Source organism: Lissotriton helveticus, chromosome 7 (assembly GCF_964261635.1).
Source record: "Lissotriton helveticus chromosome 7, aLisHel1.1, whole genome shotgun sequence".
Lineage (NCBI taxonomy): Eukaryota > Metazoa > Chordata > Amphibia > Caudata > Salamandridae > Lissotriton > Lissotriton helveticus.
Window position 1 is genome coordinate 723,361,976 of NC_136068.1, and position 25,328 is coordinate 723,387,303.

The window sequence follows — 25,328 nt, forward strand, 5'->3', positions numbered from 1 at the left end:
GTGCCGCATGTACGTCATCCAGCTCGATGTATGTCATCCAGCTCACCGCACAACACCAGTGCAATAGACGTGTGGGACATACGTCTGCTAAGTAATTGTATGTGTAAGTATGAGAGTGTGTGTCTGAGACCCCCCCCTGGCCACCTGTGCCCAGCATCAGAGTGCCCACCACTGCCCAGCATCAGAGTGCCCACCACTGCCCAGCATCAGAGTGCCCAGCATCAGAGTCCCCACAACTGCCCAGCATCAGAGTGCCCCGCATCAGAGTCCCCACAACTGCCCAGCATCAGAGTGCCCCGCATCAGAGTGCCCACCACTGCCCAGCATCAGAGTGCCCACCACTGCCCAGCATCAGAGTGCCCAGCATCAGAGTGCCCACCACTGCCCAGCATCAGAGTGCCCAGCATCAGAGTGCCCACCACTGCCCAGCATCAGAGTGCCCACCACTGCCCAGCATCAGAGTGCCCAGCATCAGAGTGCCCACCACTGCCCAGCATCAGAGTGCCCAGCATCAGAGTGTCCACCACTGCCCAGCATCAGAGTGCCCACCACTGCCCAGCATCAGAGTGCCCAGCATCAGAGTGCCCACCACTGCCCAGCATCAGAGTGCCCACCACTGCCCAGCATCAGAGTGCCCAGCATCAGAGTGCCCCCCACTGCCCAGCATCAGAGTGCCCAGCATCAGAGTGCCCACCACTGCCCAGCATCAGAGTGCCCAGCATCAGAGTGCCCACCACTGCCCAGCATCAGAGTGCCCACCACTGCCCAGCATCAGAGTGCCCAGCATCAGAGTGCCCACCACTGCCCAGCATCAGAGTGCCCACCACTGCCCAGCATCAGAGTGCCCACCACTGCCCAGCATCAGAGTGCCCACCACTGCCCAGCATCAGAGTGCCCAGCATCAGAGTGCCCACCACTGCCCAGCATCAGAGTGCCCAGCATCAGAGTGCCCACCACTGCCCAGCATCAGAGTGCCCACCACTGCCCAGCATCAGAGTGCCCACCACTGCCCAGCATCAGAGTGCCCACCACTGCCCAGCATCAGAGTGCCCACCACTGCCCAGCATCAGAGTGCCCACCACTGCCCAGCATCAGAGTGCCCACCACTGCTCAGCATCAGAGTGCCCAGCATCAGAGTGCCCCCCACTGCCCAGCATCAGAGTGCCCAGCATCAGAGTGCCCACCACTGCCCTGCATCAGAGTGCCCAGCATCAGAGTGCCCAGCATCAGAGTGCCCACCACTGCCCAGCATCAGAGTGCCCAGCATCAGAGTGCCCACCACTGCCCAGCATCAGAGTGCCCACCACTGCCCAGCATCAGAGTGCCCACCACTGCCCAGCTCGTACATCAAAAACATACCATTGTCAACCTCATTACCCTCAGGAGATAGACACATTTTAGTATACCTAAATGTGAACATCACACCAGCTCCCAGGCACCCAGCAGTCACAGACATCATCACACAAACTACAAATCTGAAAAGCAAAAATTAGCTTTATTCAGCGGAATCACAAAATAAAAGCAAATGAGAGTCCTCGCTCATTAAAGGCAAATGGCCAGTCCAATAGAGTCTCAGCAATAGTTTGTGCCTCCATGGGTGTCATCTCACCCAAACCTGCCTAACATGGCGTTTAATCAGCTGTGCTGACTACGGGGGCACCATCTGTGGAATCCTCCGGCACCGCATGGACAGGAGAGGGAAGGACAGGTGGAGTGGGTGCAGGTGTAGTGGATTCATCCACACTGGTTGGGGCATCGCAGAAAGTAGATTCAAAAACCTGGCTGCACACCTCAGCCAGGGCGGAAAAACTACCACCTGAACCCGGGGACACATTGGGGGTGGAGGTACAGGGCTGTGAGTCAGTCCTACTGGGTGTGTGGATGCGTGTGTGAGGTGTCTCCCCTCTCCCTGTGGGTGTGCCTACTTGCCCTTGAGACTGTGTGCGTGGAGCTTTGAGCTTCTTATGCTGTGTGTGTGCGCTGGGTGTGTCTGACCTGTGGCGTGTGCGTGTATGCTGTGTAGGTATGTGAGAGGCAGAGGTGGATGGCTCTGAAGGATGGGGGGGACAGATGCTGCTGGGTGTACATAGCTGCCGTCAGTGTTGATTCAATGGCAGCCACACTCCGACGCAGATCAGACATGGCTGATGACATGCCCTCCATGAACGACACCACCTGTGTAATCAGTTGTGTATGTCCATGGAGGACAGACAGCATGGATGCCTGACCTACTGCAATCTGCCGGAGTAGGTCCACTGTCTCAGCACTGAGGGCAGCAGGGGACACAGGGGCAGGGGCTGCGGTGCCGGGAACAAAGGAGACACGGGGGCTAGCACGGACCCTAGGCACACCAAGGAGTGGGAGGTTGGAGATGGGACTGGAGGAGGGGAGGGCAGCCAAAGATGTATGAGTGACCATTGCTGCATATTCCCCCCCCTCCTGAGAGTCTGTCTCGGATTCGTCGGCATGGTACGATGTGTCAGTCACATGTCGTGCGGCCTGTAGACTCTCCTCCCACTCTGTGCCACTGCCTCCCTCTGACACCTCCCAGCAGGTGGCACTGTCGGTGTGTCCCTCCGCCTGGTCCGCGCCTCTGTCTCCTCCAGATTCAGATGATGATGCTGTGAGCAAGGAGAAGAATGAAAACATATCAGTCACCTGTACACATCAGACATATCAGCTGCAAATCATATGGCCTCTTTCGTCAACATGGCATGCATCATGAGTCACATGACACATAACTCTTCATAATGACAATTCTACTTGTGGAGAAATGTCAGAGACACAAAGCTCAATGTAAGGTAGGAGACAAGGTATAGGCAAGGAAAATACTTGTATGAGAGACACAATCATGATCCACTGCCTGACAACAGGATAGCTGATGATGCATAACAGTTCATTAGCCAACCCTGCCACCCAAATGAAGACCTGTCCATGTTTGATTCGCTTTGACTCTGTGCCACATTAGAAAAGTCCTGGGCAAACTGCCATGTGATGCCATCCTGGGACATGAAACAAGTCTTCCATCACCTCACACTGCCATCACCGCTTTGTACATCCAAAGTCACATTGTGTGGCAAACCATCAATACTATGTACAAAGAACATGCCACAGATGTTGAGAATATGCACACACGCACTGCCCAGTGTGAGTATGCAGAAGTCCAAAAAATAGCACATGTACATTGTGCACCTGCAGCTAACACAAGATAATTAGAAAGTGTACCATGGACAAAGGCCACTGAGGCTGACTTGTGCACAAAACACTTGTTGAGACTCAAGAACAGTGCCACAATATGAAGAAGGGCAGACATAGTGCACATGTGGTGCTACATCTAAGGTACGAACAGGTGTCACATACCCCCCTACAACATGAAGATGTGCAAAGGAAGATGCAACTTGAGACACTGCACCATAGGAGTACATGTCAAAAACAAGCATTAGCCAAAGCAAACCTCTACTGTGGAGTAGGGCAAGGCATGTAAAGAAGCAGCTGCTGACAGAGGGACAATCGAATTCCAATGCATGAACTGCCTGTCTGACCACACCACTCAAACTATGGGAGTGTGACCATGCCTTAGAGCTCTTCAGGTACCATTTCTCACACACATGACTACAAACAGACATGTACCTACCCCCTTCGTGCTGCTGTCCCTCCTGCAACTGCCTATGGAGGTCTGGGAACACCACTTCCAGGACCCGGAGCATGTTGGGGGTGAGTTGGCGGCTGCCGCCATGCCGGCGTGGAGCTTCCAGCTTCAGCTGGACTCGGGCGATGCGGCGGCTCCAGCACCGGATGTCCTGCCACCTCTTCTTTATGTTTCGAAGCCTCCTGCGAGGCCCCCCCTCTCTCCTGACAGCCCTGGCGATGTCCACCCAGATTTCACCCTTCTCATAGGCAGATACCTGTCACAAATGTAAAGTTACAGAACATCAGTATACCTGGTGCATGTTCCCAAGACACCCATATGTGCACAAAATACATGAGGACAACAGGGCATCGTATGCCACACACATTTGCATCATTGTCCAGGAGTATGTGGCCTGTGTGCAAACACAACTGCTTTGCATGACATTGAAATTCTACAGATGACATGAGGGCTGCAAAACACTCTTTGAGCATGGCACTCACTGAACAATATATGCTATATCTGGGTGCAATGCAGCACGTGACATGCTGTCACACACCACACTACAACAAATAACTCTCTTGTAACAACACTGTGCACCCTGGCACTCACTCACAACAACATTGCATCTATCCACTATTACTACACAGTGGCTATGATGTCACACACACACAACAGGTGCACACTCCAAGGTATTGCACACATCACTCACCTGATCCTCTGGTCTCCCATACAGCTTGCTGAAGTTTGGCAGGAGGGCATCCAGCAGGGCCTTGTTCTCACCATCAGTGAATGCAGGTGCCCTCTCCATGTTCAGCTAATCAGGGCCAGAGGATTCAGAGACAGCAGCTGTGGTTAGCTCACCAATGTTGTGCAGGCAAGTGCCCTCCCACAGCCACATGCTGCCTTATATCTGTGCTGCAGAGGGTCTGTGAGTCCAAGGAGTAGTGTGTGATAGGCCACCATAATTTGCATCCTATGTTCCATCCAATCACATCACACCTAAGCCCATGACACACATATGCATGGTTTGAAAATAGAGCCAGAGCTGAACAACAACTTTCGCAACATTGTATACTTTTTCCAAACTGATTCTTCCAGGACACCTGTAGGAGTTTAAAAAAACTCCGTATCCATGACAACCTGGTTGCATTTTGAACAGTACACTGTTCCCCTAGTTGTTCCCTATGCATTTTTTAAAATTCACACCCAAGTACGGTGACATTGCCATTGCCAATGCTACACATTGAATGGTGTCACGATGCGTACACACGCACGTACCATTGGGGTACGCTTAGCTCGCGTAGAGCCCAAATGCGACAGGGAAACTAGGCCGACGCACGTACCATTGGGGTACGCTTAGCTCGCGTACAGCCGAAATGCGATAGGGAAACGAGGCCGACACACGCATGTACCATTGGGGTACGCTTAGCTCGCGTACAGCCGAAATGCGATAGGGAAACGAGGCCGACACACGCACGTACCATTGGGGTACGCTTAGATCGCGTACAGCCGAAATGCGATAGGGAAACGAGGCCGACACACGCACGTACCATTGGGGTACGCTTAGCTCGCGCAGAGCCTAAAGGCGATAGGGAAATGATGCGTACACAGGCACGTACCATTGGGGTACGCTCAGCTCGCGCAGAGCCTAAAGGCGATAGGGAAACGATGCGTACACAGGCACGTACCATTGGGGTACGCTCAGCTCGCGCAGAGCCTAAAGGCGACAGGGAAACGATGCGTACACAGGCACGTACCATTGGGGTACGCTCAGCTCGCGCAGAGCCTAAAGGCGATAGGGAAACGATGCGTACACAGGCACGTACCATTGGGGTACGCTCAGCTCGCGCAGAGCCTAAAGGCGACAGGGAAACGATGCGTACACAGGCACGTACCATTGGGGTACGCTCAGCTCGCGCAGAGCCTAAAGGCGATAGGGAAATGATGCGTACACAGGCACGTACCATTGGGGTACGCTCAGCTCGCGCAGAGCCTAAAGGCGATAGGGAAACGATGCGTACACAGGCATGTACCATTGGGGTACGCTCAGCTCGCGCAGAGCCTAAAGGCGACAGGGAAACGATGCGTACACAGGCACGTACCATTGGGGTACGCTCAGCTCGCGCAGAGCCTAAAGGCGATAGGGAAACGATGCGTACACAGGCACGTACCATTGGGGTACGCTCAGCTCGCGCAGAGCCTAAAGGCGATAGGGAAACGATGCGTACACAGGCACGTACCATTGGGGTACGCTCAGCTTGCGCAGAGCCTAAAGGCGACAGGGAAACGATGCATACACAGGCACGTACCATTGGGGTACATTGTGTCAGACATGGTCAAGTGAACGATTGTGTAGGCTGCGTCCCTGTCCACCTTCATGTCACCATTGGCAGAGTCACACTAGGAAATCACACAGCAGGGATGTAGTCTACACTCATGTCGACCATGTGGATGCATACATCAGCATGGCACACATACATCAGTATGTGGCAGGTTTGGCAGACATTGAAGAAGCACAGGGATTGTGACCCTGTGCCTCAGTTGATGTGTGAATAGCTTGCACAACATGTCATCATTCATGATGCACATGTGCATCACATGCATTCAACAATTTCAACACGATTAACGTCTGCAACATGTAGCGAGGCACATGAACACTCGAATGGGCCACAATTCAGTACAGGGAACTGGCACATGATGACAGGAACATGCCCACTGTCACAGAGGTGTCATAGCCGCACAGCATGACCCCGTGTGACCACGTCATGTGTGTGCCATGTGCTACATTGTGCATGCTGTTAGCATATGCCATGAACAGGTCAGTAAAGTATTACTCACCTCAGAAAATCCCCACATGTCATCCTGGACATGGCAATTTCCGTAATACCGTACACTTGTGTGTTGGTGTGTAAATCCTCTGGCTCTGCAAGTATCCTTGGCGTTGTGTCTGCCCTGATGACGTTATCTGAGTAGTCATATGTCACCTCTGCGTCCACACGTCAGGTCCTCTGTTTGTTTCTCAACACCAACGCAGGTCCGGTCTAAGTTAAAGCTTACACATTTTGTACCCTAAATCATTGTACTAACACTTCAGAACATTTATCTTTTATTGTCATACTCAAGACCGTGCCAATAGGGATGTCACTTACAAATCCTGTGAGGAATGAAAAGGCCTCATGTTGGTGAGTGACCCTCACCGTCTGTGTCTCCACGGTTTTCACGTCAGGCACAACAACAAGAGCTGCTCCAATTGTGGGGACCTGACATATGAATCCAGGTGTGATATGTCCCACAAGCCACTTAGACTCCAGCAGTTGGCACAGCACCACAATAGCTCATGGTTGGGATGTAGGACCAGTGCATGTGTGTGGGTGTGGAGACATGTGAGCCCCTCATTAGTACATCATTCCCCAGGGCAAACTCGTCAGGTAAACAACAAAAGTCAGAGATGTGTAATTGCATTGACAAATAACCACGATGCAAGTGCAATGCTGCATGGGATTAGGGTGACGGCGACCACACGGCTCCATCAGAATAGCAGCCATCGTAGCCAGCACCACGACCTACGGTCCCAGCCCTGCATGTGACACAGGAGGAGTAAGTGCACTTCCTCATGTCCATGATGTCCCTCACCCCGCCCACTGACTCTGCATCAGCTTCTGGCCCACCGTACCCATCAGGGGGCAGTTGCGCCTCTGTTGATATGCCCCTGACGCCATCATTCGCTGAGTGACGGACGCAGGCGGTGCATACGTCCCAGAACCGCTGTGAGAGACATGATCGGAATGTTCATCCTGGTCCCCGCTGGTTCAACTCACAACCTCACTGCCAGATCTCCCCCAGGTGTCAGCCGTGGCGCCATTCTGGGGTGGTGCTGACCCCGATACCACACACTGTACGGCTCCGCCGTGGTAACTGTGTGGCAGAACACCGCTCTTAATGCTGCATGGGAATGTAAACATCAATGAGCTGGCCACACCTCATTACAATAGGCGCTAATGAGTATTGGGAGGGTCAAGAAGACCCACTGGCACGTGAGTGTCAGTCCCAACACCACAGGACAGGTGGACTGGGGGATGCGAGTATTGTGGACACCTAGCCAGACACAGGTGATGTCTCAACTCAAAAGATGTATTTGGATGATTGGGCAACGTTCAGTGTAGTGTTTATGTGGGCGGTTGGAACCATGGCCCTTCATCTCCCTGTTGCTGCGGTGAGGACCAACTTGTCACTCAGGTCCTTCAACTACACTAACGCTACGCTGAGCCTCTGCAGGCCTATCTTGATGAGAGTAGTGTATGTATATTTGCAAGCATGTACAGCCACGCAGCATGTTTGTCTGTACATAGGCACGTTGTCAGACCCCCACTGCCCTACCCGGACTGACCATGTTCCCTGTCCTACCACCCCATCCCAGGAAGCATCTGCATGCAGCCCTCAAAACCACAGAACACATTCCCGTTACCTACGCTGTAGAGGGTATCCAAGAGGTACAGGCACTACGCAAAGATGTCATCATCCTCCCTGACTCTGGGAGTGATGTTTAGCTACTTGACATGCATCTTTGCCTGCTACCCACACTCTCTGTGGGATATGTTTGTGTAACAGCTGCCAGTGTATGCGTTGTAGGTACGGCCAAAACGTGGCCACGCCCTTGTCGGATGCCAATCAACAACACTAGTTTTGTTCCAGTGTGGCCTGGATAGCCACCACTCACTGGTCAGATCGATGACACCCAGGGAGGCTAATTAGTCCAAAGCTATGTATGTATTGAAACGTGACACTTTGCTACTGCCTACTGTTCCTTACAGATATTGGTTTACAAAAGGTAAGTAACTAGTCCTTGAAAGTACTGTGCATCTGCTGTAGGAGCATCTATGTTGTGTCCTTGCTGTGATGGCAGGGTGACTAATGTACACACACCATGCCACGTGTGTTAATGACCCGTTCACATGTGTGATGGCATCACAGACCGTCAGTGACAAATGTAATTATCATGCTGTATGATGATGGTCATGTAATTGTCACTGAAAGTACACACCGCGACATGACTAAGGCTGAACAGTGCAAGTGATTGCACATGTGGTGTGTGTGTGTATTGCAGTCTGCCCTCTGGGTGTGCAGACAACCTCCTACTGACATTGACATGACGTGTCTCACTGACATGATACATTGTCATGGTCACTAAGACCTTTACATCTGAAGGCTTGTATGCATGTCACATCCATTCCACACACTACAGGTATTTTCCTTTGCCACGGAGGAGTGTGTGGGAGCTGGCATCTGTGTGTATCCCACACCACACTCCAAATTGTCTACATTATTTGAAGAAGTGTTGCTTGTGCCATGTACATTGTTATAGTCTTAGTCAGACAGTTGTAGACATATCCTTAAAATTGTGTCTTGCAGGGCACCCCCTCTGGAAAGGCCGTTGCCTGACTTGGAAGCCATGAGGGAGCGCAACTGCATCCGTCGATATCGCTTCGGCCGACAGTTGATCAAGGACCTGACGGGCAGGCTTGAGGCTCACCTACAACCACGCCACAGGTATCCAGGTGCACTGACACCCAAGGTAAAGGTGATGGCAGCCCTCCATTTCTTTGCCACAGGTACCTTCCAATTTACCATAGCTGATGTGGGAGGGATGTCTCAGACCATGTTTAGCCGGGTATTGGGTGATGTTTTGGGAGCAATGTTGCTCCACCTTGATGAATTCATTACATTCCCTACTCCAGAAGAGTTGACAGATGTCAAGGGGGAATTCTATGCCCTGGGCCGTATGCCACATGTAATTGGTGCAATTGATGGTACACATGTTACTCTTGTCCCACCACAGGCTCAGGAGCAAGCGTATCGCAACAGGAAACACTACCACTCGATAAATGCCCTGGTGGTGTGTCTTGCCAACATGATTATCTCACATGTTTGTGCACGTTATCCAGGATCATGCCACGATGCTTTCATCATGAGGCGTAGCAGGGTACCACAGATGATGCTGCAGCTGCACAACCACCGGGCATGTCTAGTTGGTGAGTATACACTGTGAGCTCTGTATGTCAGTATGTCACAACTTCATGATCTGCATCATATGATTCACTCTTGTACATGATGTCAAATTGCAGGAGACGCTGGATATCCAAACATGCCGTGGCTAATGACTCCGCTACGCAACCCCAGGACAGCTGCAGGCCAGCGTTACAACAATGCACATGTGAAGACCAGGCAGGTGATCGAACGGACCTTTGGACTCCTGAAGAGCCGCTTCAGGTGCCTGGACAAGACAGGCGGAGCCCTCCAATACAGCCCACGCAAGGTGTGTGACATCTTCACCGTGTGCTGCATGCTACACAACATGGCAGTGGAGAAGGCTGTGCCACTCTACCTGGATCCTGATGAGCTGGAACATCTGCCCGTTGAGGATGAAGGCCTTGGCCAGGATCCCAGTGATGAGGAGGGTGAAGATGATATCCGCGGTCACCTCATCCGCAACTTCTTTTCATGATGGTGAGTCCTTTCATCTTTTAAGTAAAAGATGGACTATAGAGTAGCATGGGTAGCATGCTGTGTATGCAACAGACTGGATGTGTGTTGTGCTGTGTCACATGTTCAGTTGTAATGCTACACACATACGTGCTATGAGTGCACTCGGAATGTACAGGTGTCATACTACATCTGGCTATTCAACAGACATTGACAAAATGACATTATACCGAACGTGACCCCTTGTGTGCCACTCTCATCCACAGCTCGCCCTGCCTGTTGTCCGTTGGGGTACATCGTGGTTATCCTGCTACTGCTCATTATGATTGCAACGTCAGCCACATCAACGGAGCATGCTTGAACATGTGGAGAAGTCAATTTGGGTAAGGACTCATATGAGGCTGTTTAGCGTTGGTATGTGTAGAAATGTGTGGTACATGTTCATGTGCATGTGGTGTCATCTTGCATACATGCTACTCCATTATGTACCTCATGACATGTATGGCCACTCCCATGACAGGATAGTCACCCCTTCTGTCATCTGTTGTACTTTGATACTCTGGTGAATGCATCAATGTGTGTAGACATTGCCACAGCAACATTGCACATACCATGGCATGACATTGTGTCAGAGGTCACAACCACGGACTCTGTGGGGGATTGCAGCCTCACTGTGTGCATTAGAATGTGACTGGATCCTCACCTCCAGCTTGTGGGCCAGTCCAGTGTGATTACCATGAAACCATGTGGTGTTGGTGTTGCCCAGTGTATGTTCCACATCTTAAGACAACTGTCCTGTGAATCAGTTAACATGGATGCATTGCCCCTTGCAGCAGTATATCATGTCACTGTCATGTCGTTACCTCAGTGCAGGTTGAGAATACTGCTACGCCAGCCTTCACAGTGAGTAGCCGTGATGTTTAGATGCACATGATGCCATGTATGTTTAGCATGACAAAGTAAAAAGTGTGAAAGATGCATATGTGAATTTCTGTGTAGCACCAGTGGAGTGCGGTCATTCACATGAATCTCTGGTCGCCGGCACCATGACTGTGCTATGGTAGGGTCTGATTATGTAGCTTGGATGGACATCACTTGCACGTAATATTTTTTGTACATGCATATCATGTTTAGCATTGTGATGCATACTTGACACGCCAGAAGACTGGCTACAGAGTGCCTTCATTGCATGTCGATCATTAGCTTCCTCATCATATGTGATACTAACAGCTGTAGTGGATTTGCTCAAGTTAGCCTACAGGGCCCTTATGGCTAACCAATATCACATACAGACTTTAGAGTTAGCGGTAGTTGGATTTCCATATGTTTCCATTTGTTACTGAGGTCTACCTCATCTGTGCCTGGGAATGTGTTTATACTACATAGATCTTTTTGCATGGGTGCTCACTTGTGAGCGTTACACATGACTCTAATGGATGACAGACTGTCCCAGTTTTTATGTGTCTGTGTCACAGCATCGAATCTGATGTGATGGCATGATTAATCATCATTATTTGTCACCAGACAGTACACTTCACAGGTGTGACTGGTACAGTGTAGCTAATGAGGTTTTTGAAGTGTCTGTGACATGAGAATGTTGTCCTAATGCTTATTTGCCTCTGTTTCAGGTCTCCCTCCCAGCAGTTCCCATCCTCTCCTTCCCTCGCCTGATCACCCTTTTGTGTCTGTTGTTTGTACTCAGACCAATGGGCTATTTGGAGGTGGAACCCTTAGAGCATCACACCAGTCTGATGAAGAAAGGTACGGCCAGTCGTTGACAGCCTTGTAGGTATTCGTAAAGCGGCATTACAGGTGACATCATGATTAGTGTAAATTGGACTTATTGACAATGCACATGTATGATTGTGAAAGCTCCATGGGCTCACAATGTAGATTATCATGTTGTGCATGACGTCTGACTCCTACAGAATATAGTGCCTGCTTGTGGCTCTACACACATGTCCGTCTTACGTGCACATATACTATTTTGAACGTAGTTACCTCATGCTTGTTAGGTGTGTAACTGTATATTGACCACACGCATGGGGTGGGTGAAGGCTAGAATACTATGTTGTGTGTGAGGTACATGTCTTTGTTGGTGCAGTTTTCCTTTGAACATACTAGCTCTTGTATACACCTGCAGACGCTGTGTGTCTTGTGCCCCACTTGACCGTAAGGGCCCTGATCCACTGACTGTGATGTGTGGTGATTACTGTGCCATTTAGTTGTCAGTGATCCTGAGTGAGGCAGACACTCCTGCCTTCACATCCACATGTCACTTTGTGCATTGCGGCTGCCCTTGTGTTATGTGTTTGTTTAGCAATTAGTCACACCCCTCCTGCCGTCATGTATTCACTCATTGCTGCAGCTGCATACACAGCCAACATGCAGCGCACACTATCCAGGAACACAGACACCTACAGGATGACCCTCCTTCCATCCATTAATAGAGCATGCTCCGGCCACCCTACACACAGACAACACCAGACATTCACCCTCGTGCTATGAAAATGCTGTGTACTCAGCCATAGCTGCTGCTATGCGTGTGTGTGCAACACATACTGGCACAACTATGCAGATTCACATGACATTGGGTCTACGTACCACCAGGTCATGTGGCGTGTCCAACACACACACACCTTACATAGGCACAATATTGTACAATGTTAGCTTGTCAACACCACTAGTTCCGAAAACTGTTAGCTTACAGTCACGTGCCAGAACACAACATGCTCACACCACTTCAACATTGCTGTCACAGTCAGTCAAGTTGGCACATGGGACACACACCATGACCCTGTCTCTTGGGTGTGGTGTGATTTGGCCGTTCCGGGGTTGGTATTTGTCTGATGTGTGTCGTTGTTCTGTATGCGTTGCTCCCATTACAGTAGTATAGTACTTGTAGCTCCATAGGGGTAGGTCACCTAATCAGGTGTGCTTGTGTAGAGTGCTCCAGCCCATTGCCCACAGTCTGTCCTGCCACCGTAATCCTGTGCGGCATTAATCACATACACAGTAATGCATCATGCTGATGGTAGCTCACATACCTGAGGACACAGTTGTAGGTACTCCCTACATGGACTACTACTTTTGTGACACTGACATGTACTCCTCAAAGTGACTCTCCTGGGCCTGCCTGTGCTAGCAGTATTGGGATTCAATCCCCCCTCCAGCATTGACTGTCCCACACAGGTGTGTCTTACCATCCATGTATGTAGTTTGTGGAAATTTCTGACCAATGTGTGTCCTCACTCAGATTCTGATCCAAGTGTGTGGATGACTGCTGTTTGTTGTATACCTTGCATTTATGACATTTGCTGACACATATACATGTATGCTGTTTCAAAGATTACTCACCAAATGCGTATGATGTATAAATTATTTATTGGGTGCTCTAGTGCATGAAACGTGAATAGGTGCAGTAGAGAAAGGGGGGGAATCCAAAATTCACTGCTGGAGATGAGATGCCTTACTGTTTCAGTCAACAGAGTCCAGCCCACAGTGCCTGACATCATTGGGCAGACTGGGACCAGCAAGTCCATGTGGGAGAGTCTCATAGGGGATGCTGTTGCACCCAGGGGCTATATGCCAGGTCCAGTGTCCTGGGAGAAGTCCATGGGCCACAGGCCCTCAACGTCTTCGGCGTGGACGACCCACCTTCCTTGGGGGACCCTCATGTGCAGGCATGGACGATGCATGGGACGCTACGTCAGAGGGTTCATCCTCCTCCCTCTCCTCCCTCCCTGTGGCTGGTGTTGCACTTTGCCGTGATGTTGCTGGCCTTGTGACACAGGGAGGGGGCTGCATGTTGGCAGCCATCTGACGTAGCACATGGACAATGTCCCTATGCACCATCAAGAGCTGAGCCTGGTGTGCCTCCACCCGTCCATAATGCAGGTCTTGCCTGGCTATTTGCTCTGCCTGCTGTTCTTTGAGCTGGTTGAGGGTCTCCGCAAGCTGGCTTACCTCACTGGTGTCCCGCCGGTATGCCTCAAGGATGTTACCGAGTTCAGCCATACCGGTCCCTGCAGCTGACTGCCCAGATTCTCGCCTCCACCTTGCGCCACTCCCACCACCCTGACCCACATGAGCACGGCCTGCGCTTGTGGGCACATCCGATCGACGGGCCCCCCGAGTGCTGGGAGGGTGGAGGTTGTCACCAACCTCAGGGGCGCCCGACAAAGGGTGTCCCTCATTTTCAGACTGGCTCGATTGTGAATCATGGGCAGGGCTCTGACCTGTCTGCTGGGATGTGGTGGGAATAGGTCCGGTGGTTGGCAGAGATGTAGCTGGTATAGTTGCTGCAGGGGTTTGGGATCCAGAGGAGCCAGGTTGGCTGGGGTCATCCACAGTGCATTGAGGGACGGCGCTGGCGGTGGGGTCTGGGTCCTGCTGAGCCTGGGACTGGGATCCTTGGCCCCCCTGGCTGGGGGGGAGATCCGCACGTTGCCCTGTGTGTGGGAGAGAGAGAGACACTGTTAGGGCTATATCAAGTGACATGTGGTTTGGTTATCCATTATCAGCATCACTGTTCCACAAGCTATACATAGTTGACATTGTACAGTTGTGTATTTAGTGGTAGAAAAAACAATAGTACGATGGGGTATATACATTCTTCCAATCTCTTGACAATGACTGACACAGCCATTGCTGTGTCTTGTGTTGCCGGCACCACACGTGTAAAGCATTTGTAAGTTTCACGCAACATCCTGGATGTGGTGAAAATTCTTATGTGTGCGTCAAGCATGCACAGAGTTTAGATGCAGCATGTTGATGTAAGGACAGAGCATCATTATTTAGCATGTCAGCGACTACTTTGGATGTCTTTTGCTGTTCCATGCTGGCCAAACAATGCCAACACCGCTGGACCTGTACACCCACTTGGAGATCATGGCTTTAGAACTTGGCACTTCTCTGAGACGCATCACCTTGTCAATACCCATGTCCATGTTGGTACTTATGTACATCCACAAAGGTAATGAGATGGGGCACTAGCTTTTTTAGAGGGGCACAATGGACTGGAGCTTCTGTTATGTGCATGTAAGAGTTGTATGCATATTCATATGAGTACGTGTTTTGTTGTGGTACATGGCAATTGGGACAGTGTTGCAATACAACGCCTGTCCCCCGGGGATGAGTTTCTGTAAGGGGTGTGTACAACAGGCCATGCTATTACTTTGTTTGCGAATTGCAAGCGTCCATTGTTCATGTTTTGGCTGTCCCCTCATGTGGTATGCTGCCATTATGTTGGATTTGTGTTGGTGCACAGGATGTGTGACCTTGTCCTGATGTTTGTGTTGGCAATGAGCACAGGAGGGACTTGTGCTGCCTACACCTGTGCCCATTGTGTACTATAGAGCTTTCTGAGATGTGTGTCCTGACACAGTACAGTGTTGACAGCAAATGGTGGGTGACTTACAGGCACATAGCAGATGCTTGCTGGTACTTGTGAGACATCCCTTAACATTCAGCTCTATGGAGTTTGTGAGGCCTGTGCAGTGCTTGTGTGCAACTGTGTGTGTGCCCCAGGGATGTGCGTTGAGGTGACCGAGGGACAAACACTGACTGATGGAGACAGAGGGAGAGGGAGATAGAGGGAGAGGGCGACAGAGGGAGACAGAGGGAGACAGAGGGAGAGGGAGAGGGCGACAGAGGGCGACAGAGACAGAGGGCGAGACAGGGATGGAGACAGGTAGATTGTGCTTGCTCTCTTGCTACACTGCCTTACTTTGTCACAAAATGATGCATCTCTGAAAGGTGTGTCAGCAAAATGTTAATATTTAGCAGCTGTGGTCTAGTATCTTGTGTGATCTTTACCTATCCCTGTGCATTGGGCATTATGCTTGTGTGTGTCCCTGGGACATATGGCATGAGAGCAGCCTCTTACCCTACACATTGCACCCTATGTGCCTCCCCCTTGCAACTACCACCATTTGGTTGTGTACTGCTTGGAGTCATGGCCACCCACCCCATGCTGCTGGGCACTGTTGTTAGTCTACCCATGTAAGTTGTGTTTTTTGTACACTCACCAGACTCAATGGCTCCTTCTATGCCATGTACTCCCACCGCTGGCAGTAGGACCATGACCTTCTCCTCCCAGGGCTGGTATACAGGAGGTCTGCGGGGACCACCGCCTCCAGTGTGGTGTGCATTGGCGTAATCCTGTGCCATCTTTTTCTTCACCATCCTCCGCAGATCGTACCACCTGGACTGGCAATCATCCCTGGTGCGTCTGATGGGTGCAACAGCATTGACCCGGTCTACAATCCTCTCCCACAGGCGTGTTCTTTCTGCCAGGCTGGTCTGTCTTACCAATGCGCCAAACAGCTGCGGCTCGACTCTGATGACTTCATCAGTAAGTATCTCCATCTCCGGGTTGGTGAATTTTGGATTCTTGGGTGTGGTCATGGTGTGAGGTGTATGTGATTGAGGGTGTGATGGTGTGTATGGATGAGGGTGTGTGTTTGTGATGGTGAAGGAGGTGGTGTTGGTGTAGATGTGATAGGGTGTATGTGTGAAGGTATGTGGCTGCAATTGTTGGTGTGCTCTCTGTTTCCTCGCAAGCATGGGTATGTTGCAAAGGATGATGGGTTGTATGTGTGGTCCCTTTTATTGGTCAAATGGTGGGTGTGGCTTAATTAGAATTGTAGGTGTGGGTGTTATATGGGGTGGGTGTTGGTGTTGTCCTCTGTTTGGCTGCTTGGCTGTGACCAGGACATTGATTGTCAAAGGTGTGTACACAGGAGACATGTTCAGTGTGGTAGTGCGACTCGTTAGCAAGGTCCTTGTGGTCGTTTTGGTGTTGGCGTTATGTGTGCTTGCGGTACTTGTGCGTGCGAGTGAGTAGTACGGACCGTTGGCGGGTGGGGGTGTTCGCGTAGGCTTGTTGGGGGGGTGTGCGTGTCGTACTTGTGCATGCGAGTGAGTAGTACGGACCGTTGGCGGGTGGGGGTGTTCGCGTAGGCTTGTTGGGGGGGTGCGTGTCGTACTTGTGCGTGCGAGTGAGTAGTACGGACCGTTGGCGGGTGGGGGTGTTCGCGTAGGCTTGTTGGGGGGGGTGCATGTCGTACTTGTGCGTGCGAGTGAGTAGTACGGACCGTTGGTGGGTGGGGGTGTTCGCGTAGGCTTGTTGGGGGGGTGTGCGTGTCGTACTTGTGCGTGCGAGTGAGAGGTACGGACCGTTGGCGGGTGGGGGTGTTCGCGTAGGCTTGGCCGAGGGGTGTGCGTGTCGTACTTGTGCGTGCGAGTGAGTAGTACGGACCGTTGGCGGGTGGGGGTGTTAGCGTAGGCTTGGCCGAGGGGTGTGCGTGTCGTACTTGTGCGTGCGAGTGAGTAGTACAGACCGTTGGCGGGTGGGGGTGTTCGCGTAGGCTTGTTGGGGGGGGTGCGTGTCGTACTTGTGCGTGCGAGTGAGTAGTACGGACCGTTGGCGGGTGGGGGTGTTCGCGTAGGCTTGTTGGGGGGGGGTGCGTGTCGTACTTGTGCGTGCGAGTGAGTAGTACGGACCGTTGGCGGGTGGGGGTGTTCGCGTAGGCTTGTTGGGGGGGGTGTGCGTGTCGTACTTGTGCGTGCGAGTGAGTAGTACGGACCGTTGGCGGGTGGGGGTGTTCGCGTAGGCTTGTTGGGGGGGGTGCGTGTCGTACTTGTGCGTGCGAGTGAGTAGTACGGACTGTTGGCGGGTGGGGGTGTTCGCGTAGGCTTGTTGGGGGGGGTGCGTGTCGTACTTGTGCGTGCGAGTGAGTAGTACGGACCGTTGGTGGGTGGGGGTGTTCGCATAGGCTTGTTGGGGGGGTGTGCGTGTCGTACTTGTGCGTGCGAGTGAGTAGTACGGACCGTTGGCGGGTGGGGGAGTTCGCGAGGCTTGGCCGAGGGGTGTGCGTGTCGTACTTGTGCGTGCGAGTGAGTAGTACGGACCATTGGCGGGTGGGGGTGTTCGCGTAGGCTTGTTGGGGGGGTGCGTGTCGTACTTGTGCGTGCGAGTGAGTAGTACGGACCGTTGGCGGGTGGGGGTGTTCGCGTAGGCTTGTTGGGGGGGTGTGCGTGTCGTACTTGTGCGTGCGAGTGAGTAGTACGGACCGTTGGCGGGTGGGGGTGTTCGCGTAGGCTTGTTGGGGGGGTGCGTGTCGTACTTGTGCGTGCGAGTGAGTAGTACGGACCGTTGGCGGGTGGGGGTGTTCGCGTAGGCTTGTTGGGGGGGGGTGCATGTCGTACTTGTGCGTGCGAGTGAGTAGTACGGACCGTTGGTGGGTGGGGGTGTTCGCGTAGGCTTGTTGGGGGGGTGTGCATGTCGTACTTGTGCGTGCGAGTGAGAGGTACGGACCGTTGGCGGGTGGGGGTGTTCGCGTAGGCTTGGCCGAGGGGTGTGCGTGTCGTACTTGTGCGTGCGAGTGAGTAGTACGGACCGTTGGCGGGTGGGGGTGTTCGCGTAGGCTTGGCCGAGGGGTGTGCGTGTCGTACTTGTGCGTGCGAGTGAGTAGTACGGACCGTTGGCGGGTGGGGGTGTTCGCGTAGGCTTGTTGGGGGGGTGCGTGTCGTACTTGTGCGTGCGAGTGAGTAGTACGGACCGTTGGCGGGTGGGGGTGTTCGCGTAGGCTTGTTGGGGGGGTGCGTGTCGTACTTGTGCGTGCGAGTGAGTAGTACGGACCGTTGGCGGGTGGGGGTGTTCGCGTAGGCTTGTTGGGGGGGTGTGCGTGTCGTACTTGTGCGTGCGAGTGAGTAGTACGGACCGTTGGCGGGTGGGGGTGTTCGCGTAGGCTTGTTGGGGGGGGTGCGTGTCGTACTTGTGCGTGCGAGTGAGTAGTACGGACTGTTGGCGGGTGGGGGTGTTCGCGTAGGCTTGTTGGGGGGGGTGCGTGTCGTACTTGTGCGTGCGAGTGAGTAGTACGGACCGTTGGTGGGTGGGGGTGTTCGCATAGGCTTGTTGGGGGGGTGTGCGTGTCGTACTTGTGCGTGCGAGTGAGTAGTACGGACCGTTGGCGGGTGGGGGAGTTCGCGAGGCTTGGCCGAGGGGTGTGCGTGTCGTACTTGTGCGTGCGAGTGAGTAGTACGGACCATTGGCGGGTGGGGGTGTTCGCGTAGGCTTGTTGGGGGGGTGCGTGTCATACTTGTGCGTGCGAGTGAGTAGTACGGACCGTTGGCGGGTGGGGGTGTTCGCTTAGGCTTGTTGGGGGGGTGCGTGTCGTACTTGTGCGTGCAAGTGAGTAGTACGGACCGTTGGTGGGTGGGGGTGTTCGCGTAGGCTTGTTGGGGGGGTGTGCGTGTCGTACTTGTGCGTGCGAGTGAGTAGTACGGACCGTTGGCGGGTGGGGGTGTTCGCGTAGGCGAGGCCGAGGGGTGTGCGTGTCGTACTTGTGCGTGCGAGTGAGTAGTACGGACCGTTGGCGGGTGGGGGTGTTCGCGTAGGCTTGGCCGAGGGGTGTGCGTGTCGTACTTGTGCGTGCGAGTGAGTAGTACGGCCCGTTGGCGGGTGGGGGTGTTCGCGTAGGCTTGTTGGGGGGGGTGCATGTTGTACTTGTGCGTGCGAGTGAGTAGTACGGACCGTTTGCGGCTGGGGGTGTTCGCGTAGGCTTGTTGGGGGGGGTGCGTGTCGTACTTGTGCATGCGAGTGAGTAGTACGGACCGTTGGCGGGTGGGGGTGTTCGCGTAGGCTTGTTGGGGGGGGGTGCGTGTCGTACTTGTGCGTGCGAGTGAGTAGTACGGACCGTTGGCGGGTGGGGGTGTTCACGTAGGCTTGGCCGAGGTGTGTGCGTGTCGTACTTGTGCGTGCGAGTGAGTAGTACGGACCGTTGGTGGGTGGGGGTGTTCGCGTAGGCTTGTTGGGGGGGTGTGCGTGTCGTACTTGTGCGTGCAAGTGAGTAGTACGGACCGTTGGCGGGTGGGGGTGTTCGCGTAGGCTTGTTGGGGGGGGTGTGCGTGTCGTACTTGTGCGTGCGAGTGAGTAGTACGGACCGTTGGCGGGTGGGGGTGTTCGCGTAGGCTTGTTGGAAGGGGGTGCGTGTCGTACTTGTGCGTGCGAGTGAGTAGTACGGACCGTTGGCGGGTGGGGGTGTTCGCGTAGGCTTGTTGGGGGGGGGTGCGTGTCGTACTTGTGCGTGCGAGTGAGTAGTACGGACCGTTGGTGGGTGGGGGTGTTCGCGTAGGCTTGGCCGAGGGGTGTGCGTGTAGTATGTATTGGTGGAGCTTGCAGTGAGGCGAATGTCCCATACGAATCAATGTTGAAGCGTGAATACTTTGGCCCGTACGTATCTCGCTCAGGCATTTCGTTCCGAATCGGAATAGTGAGTTTGTACGGACTGATTACGAATCGTACGGTGGTCTGCCCGAGGCTTATTCGTACGGGTATACGAATATCAATCGTACGGATCGTAGCAAATCGTACGGAAATCAACGGTAACGGATCGGAATTCGCTGGTCGGACGGTAGTTTCCCATTCGTACGGAATCGGCTACGAATACGATTCGTACACCGGATTTTTTTACCGGATCGGAATCGACACCTTTGTGTATAAGTGAGCCTAACCACTTGGTATTAAGTCTCAACCTAGGATTGGGCGAGTCGATCAAGGGCAAGGCCACACTACACAAGCTAGGACATAAGAAAAATATGGGTCTGACAATTAAATGGGGAATATTGCTAAGGAAAAATTCTTCAGAGAATTTGTGATAAATAATCAAGCACAAATAGCTGTAGCCTTACAGGAGGAAGCACACCCTGTGGATATTATACCGGCGTACTCCTCTATTACTGGTTTTATTGCTGAAAAGCTATCAAAAAACAGATCAAGACCCAGCAAAAGCTCTTGGATGTTTAGCAAGACATGTGTACATGCCCAGAGAAACAAGCTCTTCAGAGCGGCACCTGAGACCAGGAAGGAATAAGGAAAGCCATGGAGGACCTATAAGGAAGCGATTGATGCTAGGAAGGGTGAACAGAGTCAAAAGATCTAATAACAGCAAATACAGTTGGAATATTTGAGATCCTTCTGGCAGGTGGTTAATTGCCCAAACTTGCAAGGAGATGATTACGGGGAAGGGGGAGATGAAAATTCCTTCTGTTCATGAACTGGAATCTGAAAATTGCCCTTCGGTGGATGATTGAAGTCCAGGATGTTATCAGGAAATACAAAGCAGCCCCTCTGAGAGAGATCCAGGCCCAGATAGGATTCCATCTGACATATATATAAGTAGTTTCTGCAATTTCGGGACTTTTATACACCAATAGTTTAAGATCTGCAATAGTGATACCACTAATTAAGAACAGGCCTGGGAGTAGTTCACTGAGTTTTGCTAAGTGGAACTCCGCGAAGTGAAAAAAACAACTTTGAGGAGTTCCGCAAGTGGCAGGGTGCAGTGCAAACTGCTGTTCATACTGATTTTCCTGCCGCTCGGGTAGAAATTCTACCCGAGAGGCAGCTCAAGCCTGTGAACTTACCGTTCGTGAGGGAGAGCGGGGAAAAACTCTGCGGCAGTACACAAAGCAAAAAACTCCGCAAACCGGGCTGAGTTCACCGTCCAGGCCTAATTATGACTTGGTGGGAGGTGATTATATTCCCTATCTTTAAAAAGGAGATAGGGGCCAACTTCATTGCTGTCGCCCAATTTCTATGTTGGATAGCTCAGTGAAAATCTTAGGCAGACTTACCTTTTTGAAATTAGAAAATTGGGCAACGGAAACACAAGGCCTTTCTGATGTCCAGTATGGGTTCCTTCCTGGCTTGGGAACAATAGAGCAGACTCTGAACTTATTACTGATGGTACAAAAGTATACAAATGCAAAAAAAGGGTGTGTCCATCTTGCTTTTATGGACTTCACATGTGCATTTGATCCCAGTGAATATCAAAACTTTGTTCTATTATGTAACAATTAGGGGTAGATTCTGCCATCATAATACTGCTTGGTAGGCTTTATGCCCATACCTCAGCAAAAGTCTGTTAATTGTAAAGAAGGTGCCCACTCAGAGAGATTTCCATCTGTAATGGGGATATGGCAAGGCTGTGTCATTGACCCATTCCTGTTCCTTTTGTCCATTAATGGGATTGGGGTCTATGTTTGTAGAACAGGGAAAGACCTACCCAAAATTGGATTATGTCATGTCCTTGTACTACTTTATGCTGACAACGCAGTTCTCATAGCAAGAACAGTTAATGGAGTTTAATCTTTGTTGGATGCTTTCAATATCTTCATGGTTCACCTGTGCCTCAGGACAAATAGAACAAAATCTCCCAAATTGAAATATGGCCCGAAAGTAATCAAAACAAGGAAATTTGTGCTCGAAGGTACAAAGATTATAAAAGTTCCCCACTCTGAATATTTAGATGTGCCAGTGGATAGTGGTTTTAACTGGAAATTTCCAACAAGCATCAGGGTTTTCCAATTTCAAAGGTCCATTGACACTCTGTTTAGATTTTCCCAAAAATTGTGGTACAAACATGAAAGAAGTACTTTGCATTTATAGGAGCAAGTGTTTATCCATTGCTTCTTTTGAAGATGGAGTGTGGGGCTACACTAATAGTAATTGCCTCCACAATTTAGAAAATAAATACTCCCAAAATGTTCAGCTGTAAAGATTCCAATCAGGGGCTCATAGCAGAGTATATCCAATTGCAGACACTCTTACTGTGGCTAAGAGTCTGGAACAATCCATGAGCCCAGTTGTGCAGACTAGGGACGACTGACTGCCTAGCACTAGATAGATCCCTAGATACACCATGTCTTAAGTTTGTTAGAGACATCTGTATTACTTTAGGCACTTCAGAGTATTTTTTCATGCCCAGCGACATTACTCCCAGTGTATTGTCAAAGGTCAAACAAGTTTTTGCCTTGCACACTCACCCATTTGTATGACAAAAAAGACAGTTGGGTAGAAGTGAATACACAAGAACCTCTACATCACAATTCACATCCTGCTCTGTATCTGCAAATGATTGTAGATGAGCTGTGTAAATTCTTGCTGACCAGATTCTGCTTAGATACTTCTGGCAGCATTACCTATAAAGGCCACATAGTGTTCTTCACTGCCTCTTTGTCCTTGTGATGGACACACACCTCAAAGCACAAAGCATGTTGCCCTTGTCTGCTGTCTATACGCAGTGCAGAGAAGGCAGTTTTTACGCTCAGCTTTTGCTTATTTACGAAGCCTGGGCAGTAAAGAGGTTATGCATGCTGTCCTATGTGCGTTCTGAACTCGCAGTAAATACAGATTTGGGAGGCCCATTTTTACATGTTTTAATGTCATATAAATTAGGGGCCTCATTTATGAGGCCTTGCGTCAGTTTTGCGCTTCCGGGGGCCTAATTTATGAGACCTTGCGTCAGTTTTGCGCTTCCGATGCGTCACTTTTTGTGACGCATCGGCGCCGTAAAACATGCCTTCTGTTGCGCACTATTTACAAAGTGACGCATCTAAGCAGATGCATCACTTTGTAAACCCCTGCGCTACATTATACCTGCGTCAGGTATAATGTATGCAGAGGGGGCATTCCCCCGCAAAAAGCCTCGTAATAGTGACGCAGTGAAATCTATGAGATTTCACTGCGTCACTTTTAGGACGCTGTTGCGTCAAAATCTTGCGCCTGCCTCACAGCAGGCGTAAGACTGACGCAGGCCCTTTCACATGGGGCTTTCCCCATGTGAAAGGACGCATTGCGGAATGTTGCGTCACTTTTGTGACACACTCCAGCAATGCGTCACTTTTGCGCTTACAGATACGTCGGAACTACTGACGTATCTTTAACTCCTTGCGACATGATGCGTCATATATTAAATATGACGCATCAGGAATGTCGCAAGGAGTGCGCACTGAGAAGTGACGCATCACTGCTTTCACGCAGCGATGCGTCATTTCTCATAAATGAGGCACCAGGAGTGTTAGTCAAATGCATTGCATTTTATTCGAGGCACACTTTTATGATTCGTGTGAACTATGTAAGGTATCTAAATTAAAATACTATGGTAATCTCGGGCAAATTATTTTTAATGCTCTTTTTATAAATGTCATTCTTGTTCTTATGCACTGAATAAATTAACATAATTTTCATATTGTATCTTAAAGTTAATATAACTTAGCCAAAGGCACCTCAATAACATGTATTAGCTTAGACTCTCCACGTGGCATATTAGACCCTTTCTTAGCCAAATTTGAAGGACTTTTGTTGAAGTTTTTCGCAGTTTGTCAGATCTTTTCCTTAGCAGGAAGGTGCAATTTCACTAAAGGAAGCCTTAAGATGAAATATTTATGATGCAATCTAGATGTCTTATTGCCTGTTATATGTTTTCTTATTCACCTTAACATTTGCAATGTGCTCTTTTATCGTTCAACAAACTGAATAAAGTTATTGATTGATTGGTTGATGTTGAGTATAATTTTACTTAAAAAATGTCTGAGGAAACAGTTTAAACGGAGCAGGAAGTTTCTATGGATAATAGGCTATTGAAGGTAATTGACAAAATTACCTCAGAGGTCGTTGCCAATAGAGTGGGAAAGAGATTGGATTTTATGTCACAGGCAAGAGGTTCTGGGTCAGAAGAGGAGCAATTTACTTCAGCAGGTGAGATAATTTGGTAAGGTTTTGAGAAAGAGAAAGAAAATTGAATGTAATGTGTCACAAATTAATAGAAAGACATTTGCAGAGGCAGATCAAGATTCCTGTGAGTGCACAGGGTATGGAAGTGCTGAGAACACAAATGGTGGGAAATCAAAAGGCCCAGGAAAAAAAAGAGATTTTTTAAGAAAGCACCTAAACATACTATTGTGCATTGTGATGAATCCTCTGACAGTGTGGAGGTGGACAGAAGCTGTTCTTCAGATTTCGAATTGGATGAGAAAATTTGGGACAGAACACTAAGAATGAGGATCCTGAGGTTTTTACAGATCCTTTGGGAGAATCGATGTTTGATCCGATGTTAATAGAACATTGTCTTTCCCCTGAATGGACTCTGGCAACTCATGTGGCAGAGTATGTGGAATCCTGGTTAAGGAAACAAATACCTAAAGTGGTAAGAATAAGTTTGAGGTTGGAGTGCCCTAGACCTTCCTTATCAAATAGGGTGATGATTACACCAGAGCTGGATGCTAAGAGTTTGGTGTTTATTGGGAAAGGAGGATGTGATCCCTGTAAAGGCTTGGGTAAGGGCTTGACAATGTGTCAAGAGAAGCTACTTGACATGATTGGCCCATTAACAAAAAAATCTGATATGGCTGAAGAAGCACATTTGAATGG